The sequence below is a fragment of the Vanacampus margaritifer genome, chromosome 3 (assembly GCF_051991255.1).
Source record: "Vanacampus margaritifer isolate UIUO_Vmar chromosome 3, RoL_Vmar_1.0, whole genome shotgun sequence".
NCBI lineage: Eukaryota > Metazoa > Chordata > Actinopteri > Syngnathiformes > Syngnathidae > Vanacampus > Vanacampus margaritifer.
The window spans coordinates 11,376,028-11,389,994 of NC_135434.1; the positions used below are offsets into that span (position 1 = coordinate 11,376,028).

Consider the following 13,967-nt stretch of genomic DNA (forward strand, 5'->3'; position numbering starts at 1 on the left):
GGGTGGCTGCGCACGCAAAACTACACGTGTAACGTAAACACGTGCACCCGAGAGGTCCGCTCTTCATTAATGTGGTTGTTCTAATCAAATTAGCCGTGCACACTGCTGAGCTAGTGGCTGCTCGGGTCATTCCCCTTGTTACTTTTCTACTTCTTGTGCACGTTTATGACTAATTGGTCACGGTCTGCAAGCGTGGGACGTTCCGTTAGAGTCGCTGAAACTGCAGTGCTGCCTCTCTGGCAGTTGTGTAACGTGTTTAGCATTTGAAAAATACTGCATGATGGTTGACATCTGCACTTCCGAGATTATACACAGATGGACAAAGTTGTTTAAACTGCTTAAACACATTTCACAAATGTTTCCTCCATTTTCCCCAAAGTCTAAACACAACACACTTTTCTTTTCTTTTTTCTTCCTGGACAGCTCAGTATTGTTAATTCGGTAATTTTACTGATTTGACATGTCATCATCATTGCTCTTTATTTTATTTATTTATTTATTTTTTTTTTTTTTTTGTATGTGGGTGAGTGCGTGAGTGTGTGTGTGTATTCATTAGTTCACCTAAAACCTGTTAAAAAAAAATCCCAAACCGTTCACCTAAACCGAACACTTCCAGCCAGAGTCGTGAGGCCGTCAGGAGACCCGAGGAAGGACCAAAGAAAAGAAAGGAAAGTGAAATCCAGCACCGACCAGACACCACCAACCAGAGTCCTTCACCAACCCCAGAAACATCTAAATTCCAACAAATCAGGGAGACAACACACTTTTCTAAAGCTACATAAACACAACCACACCTTCTCACTTCAAAACTCAAACTTTCACAACAAAAGAGCAGCTAAGCACTGCAGATGGTCATTACACACTACAGCTAAACAATTGAAAACACAATGTTGAGTTTCTGTTTTATAATAAGAAAATTATAGACAAGCACATTCAAGATAAAGGCTATAAGACCAACTCCAAGCAGCTTTATGTTTCTTTGACGGACACAAAATGGGCATATGATCTTTTTTTTCTTTTTCTTTTTTTATTTATTTCTTTATTTTATTTTTATTTATTTTTTTTTTAAATTTTTGGAGAGCTCAGTATTGTTCATTCGGTAATTTTACCGATTTGACATGTCATCATCATTGCTCTCTTTTTTTTTCTTTTTTTTGTATGTGGGTGAGTAAGTGTATGTGCGTGCGAGTGTGTGGTTTTTTTTTTAATAAATCTACAGCAGATGAAAACTAGGAGATGTCCAACTATACTGTAAGTCTACCAGTGGGGTAAAACACAAGCGAGAGAATTTCAAATTGTCGTCAGTGACTCAACAGAAAGCTCGTTCGTTACTCTTGCAAATATTGTCGTATTCCAGCAGACTGTTAATTACCTCTTGAGTATAATGTGGTCTGCACCCCAAAAATAACCCTAATCCAGCTGTTTGGTAATTGCTCACAAGGGGCGCCTCGCAGAAGCGTTTGTTTTTGTTTAGGTTTTGTTTTTGGTGAGGAGAGGCAGTAATGTGTGGCGCGTGCTGCGGAACTCTGAGAGGCAACCCTGGTCAATAGAAGCAATACTTGCTCCTCCAGGGAGAGGGGAGGCTTTCATTTGTTTTCATCACCCAAAAGGATTTTGTGGGCGGTTGAGAGCAGCATTCATTTGTTTGCTCTGATTTCTGGCCATCAAGCAGCCGGGCCATTCTGCGATACTTTGGAGGTAGATTGCATGGGAGCACAACAAGGGAGTCATGTTGGGAAATGAATGAGCTATCTAATGCCTTTTGGCACACATAATTAGTGGCTAAAGTGTATGTATATATATATATTATATATATATATATACATATATATACTATCAAAGTATTGGTACTTGCAACACCAGCAGGCAGGAATTAAAAGTTGGAAATTAGACGAATTCGAAAATTCTATTTATCAAAGTTACCAGTGATTTTGGTATCTGTGACTACTCAACAGTTGTGTACTCACACTGGTACCTTTCTGGGAAAAAAAGGGGAATCAGTTATTGAACATCCCTACTGTATGGTAAGATAGCATGATAGGTTTACACAATTAACATTATGAAATAATGTATAAGTTTGTGTATACAGTAAAGTTATTTATTTTTTTATGTATATATATATATATATATATATATATATATATATATATATATATATATCAGGATGAGTCTAATTTCAATTCAAGAATACTCTACATAGTCTTACACCATCTTATAAAACTTTGTTCTTATTATTTTTAATTGAACAATAATTACTTGTGGTCAAAGACTTTAGCCGTTTTTTGCATAATTTCCAGCCAGAAAACGCAGATTCTCCAAATAAAAATTCACTTCAACAAATATTTTCAGAGGCTGAATAATCGCTGGCTTTCGGGCCGTAGTAGTCTACTGCACTGTGTTCTGTGTTTTCTGCCTAAACACATAACCATACAGTATGTAATAAGTTAAAATCACCTTGCATCATGTGCCAGTGTCTCAGTTTTCAAACAGGATTTGCAAAACCATTCATTCTTGAGGTGTTTCTGCAATGAAATGTATTATTCTAGACTGGCCGTCTAATCGCAAGGTGTGCGTCCTTAAACACTAAACAGTCTTGGGAGGGAAGCACAGTTTTGATGGATGACATTGTGGCTTTGTGGCTGAAATAAGCGGCCACGTCTCCATTTTCTACCTGCTTTTGTGAAGGATTGTCCATCCGGTCGACTTGAAGGCGCTGATCCATCCTTGTCCGGGCGCCGTGTTCCACATCAAACCTAAATGTCACTTTAACTTTGAGCCGGCACATGTCACTTATGGGCGAGCCTTTGCAAGCTTGCAAGCGGCCTCCATTGCACATTAAGAGGCTGTTCTCATGTTACAACTTACTCCTGTGGTCAGGTGTGTACGTGCGTGCGTTTGAGACTGTGTGTGCGTGTCCTCTCAAGAAATGCTCACAATGAATCACTACTGTGGTCAGGTGCATCCACCAACACACACTTTGTAGGTAAGGCTGTGCTACTCTCTGTGGCTCTCCTCCCTTCCCTATTGTTCTTTTGCGTGGTCCTGTCTGTGAAATGACTAAAGATTAGGGGTGTGCCAAAAATGATTCTCATTTAGTACTATTTAGACTCAATTTTAAATGTCCCAAAATCGATTTTATTTAAATTATTTATACTATCTTGCCCTTGTTTGTATGTGCCTTTATTGGGAGCGCTGTTCATATTGTACACGATTCGGCCACTTAGGGGCAGTGTGGTTCCGCGCGTTCTGATACACTGTTAAGTTGTATTCGCATTAGAGAGTAGAATTAAAGAGAAAAATCACAATCAATTTCCAATAAAGTTTTTTGGGGTTTTTTGCAGCGTAGGAAGAGCATATGCCGGTGAGTAATGTTAAGATGCTTCTCTGTATACATTCCTGAAGCGTTTTGTATGAATAGCCGTTATTTTGAGTGATAAAAGTGCCGCGAGTAGCGTGCTAATTAGCATTAGCGAATCAGACTGGAATAGATCATGACGATTCTTTGCACAGCTAATAAATCAAAGCAGAAATCATTGTCAATCAACTCATTTTGAATAAAAAATGGTTCTGAATCGAAAATTGATTGTGAATTGAATCGCAGACCCAAAAATCGGAATTGAATCGACTCGTGAGACAGTCAAAGATTCCCATCCCTGCTGAAGACCAAAAAAAAAAGAAAGAAAAAGAAAAGGCTTGAAATGGCCATTTGCTGACTGAAATGACGATCACGTCTCTGATCATAGTGATGAATGGCTGCCGCTTTTCAAAGCAGACAGGAATCCTAGAATGTAGAGGATATTCATATTAGTAAAGAACCGCGTCCATCATTTCATATTCGCTAAGCACTTTCAATGAGCCAAGGTACATATTTACATCGTAAAAATCTCACAAGTGCACCACTTAACAAAAATGTCACATCGCAAACTCTTAAGTACACTGAAATAATGATGATCTTGTCTCACTGACAAATGCACTTACTCGTGTGAAATCTTTTTGTTGAACACAAAAGTATTATTCTGTAGATAAACAAAGACACAATTTGGTTTTATTAATAAATACGGTAGTCAAATAAGTTCACCAGAGTTCGAGCATAATAATAAACATATTGTTAATTCAATACCTCTCTAAGAGTTTTCTAAGGGCTGAATTGCTATAGCTCTTCTATTGACTCTCATAAGATTGCGCTGGAATGCAGACAGCATAATTTGGCAACAGTCCAATCCACAATAAATAAATAAGTAGATGTACATACATAATACACTTTTAACACAAGAGAAGTTTCTCCTTTACGCTAAAAAATGCCTTTGGCAGCTTTATGAGCGTTCTTATGAGTTAATAAAATAAAGTAGAGAAGATATGTCACAAACATATGCTCCGACCCTCGATGGATGTTCCCACTTCCCACTCAGTGCCCTTAAATACACACTTTGAGCCTGGCGGTCCCCACCTCAATCTGTGCGGCATATTGCAACATATGGCCGTTTTTTACGACGACTGTCCAGTTGCTGCCACTAGCCAATATCGGCCAGTTTAGAAGCGAGTATGCGCCATCTGTCAAAAAAACAAAAAAAAAGGATTGTGGCTCTACTTCAATGTGATTTGGGGACATATCGGAGGGAAAGCACTGCTCATAAAACTAGATAAAAGCTGGTAAATCATGCAGGCTTGGATAAATAGATAAAAAAGAAAAGTTTTCACTGAGGAAATCTGTTTAGGATAAACATGTGTGCTTGTTGAGTTAGATGAAGAAAGAGAATAAAATGGAACCTCTTAAGTGGAATGCCCCTGTGATTGTACAATTGGCAATTGAATCAGAAAATGTTCCTCTAAAGTTGCAAACATCCCCACCAAACCAGTAGCCAAAACTTGGCCATGCACTCGTGAAATCTTGTGGAAGAACCCCGCACATCCGTAAGTCAAATTTTGGCCGACTCACAAAATTGTCAATTTTCAAAGTAGCTTCAGAATTCCAGTCATCCTAATTCAAGCGCCAATGCGTGTTTCAACATCATTTTCTTCCGTTGAGTCGACCGCGATGAGGCCAAGCGTGAAAATGCTCGCCCAGAAGCTCAGAGCTGTGAAAACCACCAAAATGAGGCTGAGCAGCTAACTTTATGGACAAGAATGATTCCTCCATCTGTGCTGGTATTTATAATTATTTGTAAACCGGTGAGAGAGGGGGAGGGATGTAGCTAATCCAACAAAGGCTGCATTAAATGGAGTAAATTGGCCAAGCATGGTGATAGGAAGTGTAGTGGGGTTAAACAATGGGGAAAATTATTCACACTGTCCATGATAATTATCTTATTCTTTGGAGAAAATGCTGAATTGTTGACACAAGCATAAACAATGAGAGTAGATCATGTTAAATCAACGTAAGGCATTGTTTTGATTATAGTTGCACAGCCCTAATGGGTATTATCACAAAGTGCTCTGATTGTGACACCATCTTGTCAAGATGATGCTGTAGCCTCCGCTGGTTCAATTAGATTGGTAATATTTGTTGGTAAGGAAAGAGTAGTAGTAGTTGTAGTGAGAAAGAAGACAGAATGCGACAGGAGATTTGAACCATTCGTTCCATTGATCATTATGGGAAATATGAGATTACTCGCCAGCATGAAGTCTGTTATAAAACTGTAGTTGTTTATTTACATTTAACCATCAACTGCTGCAGGTTGATGTCTTGTGTGCATTGATCACGAGAATACAATTTCATCACCCCGGCGCACTTATACCGGTCAGTGGAGACTTCATGTTCCTCTCGCCGGTCTATTAGAACTTCATACAAAGTGGACCGTGCAACCAGAGAGAATAAAACTGTGAAACTTGTGTACCAATGTGAAAAAGGGAGCATATGGCTTCTTTTTTTGTCTCCGTCCTCTCAGGAAATTTGACCACAACTTCTTAAGATCACCAAGAGGTCGCTGGCGGACAGTTTGTAACAACTTAAGTTTGAAAGACCTAAAGATGTCACCAACTGTCACCACTTTTTTTTTCCAGGAATTGATTTATTTTCTTTATTTTAATGGATATTTCACTTTATTGATCATTATTTTATTTATATATATATATATATATATACACATACTTTATTTATGTAGGCTACAGCATTTTGTTTCAGCAGCATTTTTTTTTTTTTTTTTTTTTTACTTTTTTGGCTCTATAAATACAGTTGAGTTGAGGAAGTGAAGGTCTTGTGGGGTGGCTTGGCAGACATAGAGCTCTACAGTGATCCAGTTTAACAAGTATCTTGAGGGTTTCCGAACACTTGCAAAACTTTTAGTGGCTGGCGGTTTATTGCTGACACTTGAAAGTCTCAAAATGAAAGACGTTAAAAAAAGTTTTTTATCTGTTTGTTTGTTGATGGAATTAAATGACTGATGTGGACAAACATTTAGAAACACGGCTTTCATGATTATTTAGACCTTTTTCAAGCTCCAATTCAAATACTTTCAAGATCCATAAATTTAAGCGTGTACACATAGCCTGGAATATGTGTTTATGAATATTTGTTTATCCATATAGGTGGCACGGTTACGCCTGCCTCACATTTTGAGGTTTAGGGTTCAAATTTGGAGTTCACTTGTTCGCCCAGTGTTTGCATGGATTTACTCCAGCTATTCAGGCTTCTTCCCACATCACATCCCCAATCCAAAACATGCATATTAGGTTCATCAAACTCTAGTCCATAGTCCATAGGTGTGAATAATTGTCTTTGCTGTATGTACAACGCCTCTTGATTGAAGTCAGTCAATGGGGACAAGTAATATGTTTCTCCATCTATGTATCAATATTATTTCCTTTTTTTTTTTGCATTTATTGTGCTCATTTTTTAAATTCTTTTTGTTTTTGTTATTGCCGGTCTGGGGTTAAAATGATTGAAATAGTTTCATAGTTTCAAAAAATGATCACACAGTTGGTCAATTAAAATTTTCATTGTTCATGATAACCGCAGACTATGCTAAACCGCTAATGACTTAAAGGCCCACCCAACATTCGAGGTGGTCCTCTAACTGAATATAATAAATAAATCAAGTTCAAAAGACACCATTGTTAAAGTGAGTGACATTTAACCGAGCCACAACAATGCTCTATCTGCTTCATTGTAAAGGAAATGTGGAGTAGACATGCCGCTGGATGACTAGCATTAGCTTTGCATGCTAATATTTGTTTATATTAATATTATTCTATATGCGTTCATTAGTTTGTTAGCTTTATTGTTATATGTTTCCACATTTCCAAAAGACACAATTGTAACAATAGGTAACACTCAGCTATCCGCTTAACCAAACATTTTGGGGTTAACATTGCATACGTTTAGCTAACATTAAATGCAGGGAAGGGAGGGAGGACGGTCTTAAGGATGGATGAACGGACAGATTTATTATCAAACACCGACAGTGCTAAACCAAAAATGGCTCCCGGGCCCCACAAGAAACCCCCAATGGCACTCCTCAGAATGCCTGAGTAAATATAATAAAAATCAAATCACAAAATATAAAACTGTAACTATAAAACTTCCGTATGCTTGAAACTGATAGACAAGTAGGCAAACAGGCTTTTAACCCCCAGCTCCGTTTTCTTTTAATCTAGGAGAAATGACCTTAGTTTATTATTTAATATACAGTACGTGAATAAGTTCTGCCACACAGTGCTCCACATAAACTCATATTTCTTCTCCGAGAATCCCAATGATGCTGTGACCTGACCTACATGAGTTAAAGCTATTCTCGGAGTTCTATTTGTATGCATGATGCTGCACCTACAGGGAGGCCAGGTAGTGTTCTCTACCAAGACAGGACCTCACCGACAGAAAAATCCTAATTACCATGAACAGAGTCAGGTCATATGTGTCCTGCCAGGGTGAATAGTGAGTCTCGCAGTTTGCATTACGCAGCATGTCCGTCGACACCTCATTACGCACGCATCGTTCATTGTCAAAGCAGAGGAAGTCGTCCAATAGGCACAGCTAATCTCGCGTAAACTTGATATGCTCTGTGCACACAAATGACCAGGACCAGGAACCCCCCCCCCACCACCCACACACACACTAACCAGCCCTCCCGCATCATCTGCATACATGTGGTCAACACACAGTGGTTCACCTTTACATATCTGGAATTTAAAAATACATAAAGTTAATAGCGGAAAATGCATTATCGCAAAAAGACTGTAAAATATGTTGTTTCCTAAAACTGGTTGTGTTCTACCACATAATCAAACCTGTTGGACTGTGTTCAACCTCAAGTTGAACCAAAAATATGAATCATTCCGCCGCAACTCTGTTCTATAAAAAAAAATATATATATATATATATACAGCCCATAACAAAAAAGGTTTCCTCTCAGGAAAAACACAGCAGTAATGAAGACACAGAGCAACTGGTGTTTTCTCCAGCTTGCATGGTATTAAATCAATCGGCAATAGAACATAACATTCCTCTGTGCATCCATGTCCGTTCCAAGTACAAATTGTCCAAAAAAATCCATAAATCCAAGCAAAACATTATGCATTTCCCTCCACTCAAGGGTACATTCAACATTTCCTATTCCAAGTAACAATAAAGTACACAATAGAAACCTAACAACCAAAGTTACAATGTGCACACTAAATACTTTATTTAAAAAACAGTTTCCCAATCTTTATTGTGCCAAGGCACATATTTCACATGAGAAAAATCTCACAGCAGACCACCAGACAGACATATATTTTTTTTTAAACTGAAGTAATGATAATCTAGTCTCAAATTGCTCAGAAAATCTACTTAGAGTGTGCGTTTCCTGACCCATTATTATGAATGGCAACAGGTCGTTACACAGGTTAATCGTACCTCCGGCCATCTAGCAAATGAGAATGTTAATTGTTCTACCTGTCATTATACATTGATGGGACATTATTTGACATAAATAGTAATTTTTAGACCAATTGAATGAAATTGAATAATTTGTTGTTGGGAATCCCTGATACATACAACAACCGTATATTAACACTACATTTAACTTAAAGATGTACTGTCTTGAAAACAATAAAACAAACAGGGAACATACATACACATGGAATCAAACATTTCTACATTTCTCTAACTTTTTGGGTAAAATAAACACTTAAACCTAGCCAAGCCTCATTTGTCTCTTTAAGATAATATTGAGGTATGACGAAACTCTTTCAATAGCTAATACAATCCTAGTTTGGTCAGCGTATACTGTATGCCTGCTAAGTTATGTGATTGCCATGGATGCCAAGCAAGTTTTCTAAACTGTCCAAAAATATATATATATATTTTGGAAGCCCTGAACTTCACCAGGGTCCCGTGCATGCTGTAGCCGATCCCAGCTTTTGGGTGAGAGGCAGGATACACCCATTGAAATGACATGAATTCATTCTAGAGCCAAAAGCCATGCATCATTTGTGAAAAAATAATCATAGCTTTCAGTTAAAAAAAAAAAACATCTCACGCGATGCCTTTGTTGTTATTGACTTTCTATTTTGAATTGCAGCCAGATTCATAAAAACGAATGGGTTGCAGATGTAGTAAAATCCATTGCAACCCGGCATTCTCTTCCTTATGAGATGGTTTAATTGATCCACTGTGATCAAACGGGTCATTAAACAGTTAGATAAATAATATGTTTTCTTTGATTGCAATTGCTGTATCTGCGTATGCGTTTGCGTGTCAGCATGTTTCCACTTTATTGGTTTTGTACATAAAGGAATGCAAGAATTGGTCTTTTTTTTCCCCCCCTGCTAAGAAATAGGAGCATATGAGACATTTTTCTTCCACATCATCAATGATGAGTAGCTCTGTTAATAATTCACAGGGAATTTTACATGCTGAAAAGTGAGTTATTGTGTTTTTGTAGACCCATTCATCTTCATATTGAATAATGGCCCCTGTAGCATAATGGCACCGTGTTTTGTGGGTGGAATGGGACATTTTCCTCAGATTTAAATCTACCCCAGTGTCATACACCACTGATCCCCTTCAAATGTTCAATTTCTCTCAAATTTGGATCCAAAAAAAGCTGCCGGTAAGTGTGAGTTAACGCAGGTGCTCTGAGTGGGCAACCCTCCCCTCCCACTATTTATCTGCTGTAAGTAAGCTACATGTAAGCTGTTATTTATGATGGGACTCGAGAGAATTATGCTATCTAAGTAGCTTTTTGCTCATTATTGCCATAATGCGCATTAAAGTGATAAAGCCAGCTGCGCAAAGGCCCCCGGTGGGTTCGCTCATCCATATTCACGAGGATGAGAGAGTCAGAACTGCTTGGCTGTCAGTACATTAATACCTGATATGTCTCACTCTGTGTCTCCTGTGAGAGATTAGAGCACTCATATGTGAGGTGGGCTATTAAACCTAGCTATACAGTATACTGTACTTTGCTGTACTGTATGGCTAATCTCTCTGGAAACAATTACACCAGACACTAACTTGTCTGATCATGTACAAGTACTTTTTCTTGTGCACAAGTTATTTAACTGTTGAAATCGAGCAGCAACACTTAAAGGGGGGGATTGCCGTGTTAAAGCTGCTTGCATTTGAATGTAGCCTCAGCTAGCATTAGCACTATAAAAAAGCCGACATTAGACACTGCTTTTACATTGGGGTGTTAGAAAAAAATCGATTTGGCAATATATCGCGATATTACAGCTCGCAATTCTCGAATCGATTCAATATGCGGCCGAATCGATTTTTAAACAAACCGCCTTACTTAGGGTTAGGATTCACACATTAAGTATGGAAGAATGTTATATTAATGGAATATTAAGCCACAATATTTTATTTCAGTGCTGTTCAAACATGAAACAGACTGCAACCTGTTTGTTAAATGCAGTGGCTCAGTTATAAGCCTGAATTTTCAGATAAATACATTTTCATACAAATCTTACAATGTATATGTACAAGTTTACTGATTAGTATTTTCTAAATTCACAAATAAATCAATATATAGATTCGTAACAAGATTAATCTGTATCGAATCGAATCGTGACCTATGAATCGTGATACGAATCGAATCGCCAGGTACTACGCAATTCCCACCCTTACTTGATAAGAGTAATTCATAATAGAGTGTTACAATACCACAAAATGTTATTGGTTTTTGGATGTACATTCAATTAAAAACTAAAAAGATGGTCTGTCATACAGAAATATTGCTAAGAAATGTCACTTTTGAAACCTCTTAGCTGACTGAAGTTCTTTCGCTCTTCTTCTGTTTTGCTATACTCATGCCCAGCTATTGGCAAACAAGGGATGGGTATTTTATTCATTTATTTTCCAGATGTGGAAATTCCGCCATATTTCAAGGAAAGCTCCTGAAGCCCAAGGTAACAGGTCAGCGCGAGTGTGCCAGCAAGTGCCTTTTGCATTATATCTAAACTTTAGTCTCGTAATGTTATGACTTCAATCATTTTCTCATAAAATTATGAATGAAAATTATGAATTTATAGTACAGGATGTAAATCTGTGCCCGTTTAGGATCGATGTTAAGCCCAACAAAGCCTCAGTGTAGTAGATTTGGCAAACGGTGCATGAAGTACTTAAAAGCAAACGAGTTTGATATATAAGTGTGTCAACGAGAACTGTAATAGTTTGTTGCAGATCAATGAAGCACGCAGTTATGAGGAACAAGCAGACCATAATTGGACAATGACAAACAAAGCCTCGACTGCCATCATTAACAGTGTTACTGAATTAGAACTGAAACTGAAATGTGGGATGTTATTAAGCAGATGTGGGCTTAAGGAATAGCCACAATGGTCTGGGGTAAAAATAAGGAAGACTATTAATTATATGATGCATATAAAAGCACTATTTATACACAGAAAAACTAGACTTTTGCATGAAGTAATGTCTCACCTGCCGCCATCTAATTTTCCTCTTCCTTCCCATCTGTCCTCCTGCTGACGTAAATACAATAAAGTGTGACTTCTCCACATCTCACTCTAAAGTTCCTCCCTCAGCAGATGCTGTCTCAAATACTTTATTGAGTTATCAAACAGAGACTATTTATGACGAAGGCGTCGGTCTCCATCCTTACCCAACACGGTGTTTACATTCAGCGTATAAATCTGTTAGCAGCACCTACTGTATGTGGAAAGCAGTAACTTGCTTTTGATGACTTCAGGTGTTCATCAACAAATTTGAGTAGTTGTGTGCAAAAATATATATACACAACACCTCCCATCCTTTTTCTGTGACTCACAATGTATGCAGCTTTAGTCTTTGCACACAAAAAGGGTGAACACATCTGTCGGAGTCATTAAGTGCCTCAGCCTCCCTCAAGGCTATGTGTCAGCACTATTCAACTGGACCCCCCCCCCCCCCCTCCTGCCTATTCTTGGGGAGCAAAAGGAGGATAGTCGAGGGGGGGGATCTACAAAAAAAAAGTCAAATACTGTATCTTCATGAGTGCTACTGAAGAGCAAAGAAATATTAAGTACAGGAACATATTTTGTTTTTTGGTGTTTTTACACAAATAAATTCACTCCAAATTTTAATATTACTGAGGTACCATGTTTGTCCTGAATGTCCTCAAAAAATGATTAGGGTTTACTCATGCTGTATTGCTGTAGTATAAGGGAGTATAAAGTCCGATGCGAACTTGGCCATGTCTGACATCTGGTGGTAAATGGTGGTATTATAACTTAAACCTATACATGCTATTTGTGGCGGCCTAGTCTGCGAATAGAGAAAATTCATGTATAATTGATTCCCTTTCAAATGAATTGGGTAAAAATGAATTACATTTTGTAAACCACAAAAAAATCAACAAAGAACGCTGATCAACCTCCAATATATATTTTTGCATTAAAGATGGGAGTTTGCCCACCCAGCTTAAAAAAATCAAAATTAAAAATAAAGATGAATGAATCCCCCCGCCCCCCCCCCAAAAAAAACAACTAGCAAATAAATAAATAAATTGTTTGAAAAATTAATCAAGGGGCCACTCAGTGTGACCTCCAGTTGTCCATTCCTGGCCTATACAGTATAACCCTGCAAATAGCTAAAAACCACAAGCACTTGCCACCAGCACTAAAATTGTTCCTAATTACGTAAATATACCACAAACTACCAGAACACTTATATGAAAGCAAATCAAACTCATTTTACATTACCCATAATTGTATGTAAACATCTGTTTGTAAAGTATGTCTAACTGAATTGCTTATATTATTCTGAGCAGCCACACCCTTTCCTATGTCCAGCCCCAGTTCAAATTCTAGAGTTCCCGAACCCCCCAAAAAGCAACACACACTTTGTGTAGCTAATCTTCCAGAACAGGCGTGCTCAAGTCCGGTCCTCGAGAGCCCCTTCCCAGCCTGTTTTCCCATGTTTCCCTCCTGCAGCACAGCTGAATCTAATCATCAGCTAATCAGCCAGCTTTGCAGAAGCCTGATGACGATCCTGATCATGAATCAGGTGTGTTAGTGGAGAGAAACATGGAAAACAGGCCAGATAGGGGCTCTCAAGGACCGGACTTGAGGGGGACATCACAAATGATGATGGGTTTATCTGACCTTTGAAGCATACTTTCCCCAAAAACTTTAGGTTTTTTAATCGACCCAGACAGTAAGAAAGTACTGTACTGTATTCTTGGCATATAGCCTACCTAAGTGTTTTTTTATTCCATATATAAAAATGCCCCTCAAAAAATGTCTCTCAGTTGTTCTGTGTTGTTCAGTGAAGTCACAAGCACTGAACCTTTTAGTCCCAGAGTGCCTCATTAGCTGTTGCCATTTCAGCTCTTCTCCTCTTGTTAATCACCTCAGTCGATCACCTCTGTCCAATCAGTAGCACGTTGGTGATTAAAAGCAAAAAAGATGCATCTTCCGAGCACTTGCACGTGCAGGCATTTAGTCAGGTGTGTCAATGCAGGGCAGAAAGTGGGGCAAGAATGTTACGTTTGAGAAACTTACGGGAGTTTTGACTGAAATCTTAAGACACCTAAAAGTCTTGTTCGGGC

At 38.3% G+C, this 13,967-nt stretch overlaps 1 long non-coding RNA gene across 7 annotated transcripts in view; it reads right to left on the minus strand.

The window, feature by feature from the left end:
* LOC144049169 (uncharacterized) overlaps nt 1-13,967 on the minus strand; it is an 88,120-nt gene that overhangs the window by 57,952 nt on the left and 16,201 nt on the right. Inside the window, exons 5-7 of one of the 7 annotated variants that reach the window (XR_013293500.1) lie at nt 4,448-4,551; nt 3,979-4,016; nt 2,227-3,781 (exon numbers count right to left, since the gene is read on the minus strand). The exons of 3 other annotated variants lie outside the window; for them this stretch is intronic. This is a non-coding gene — a long non-coding RNA (uncharacterized LOC144049169). Of the gene's footprint in view, nt 1-2,226; nt 3,782-3,978; nt 4,017-4,447; nt 4,552-13,813; nt 13,967 lie in introns of those variants that run through there. 3 more of the 7 variants (XR_013293502.1, XR_013293504.1, XR_013293506.1) reach the window with 3 other exon arrangements.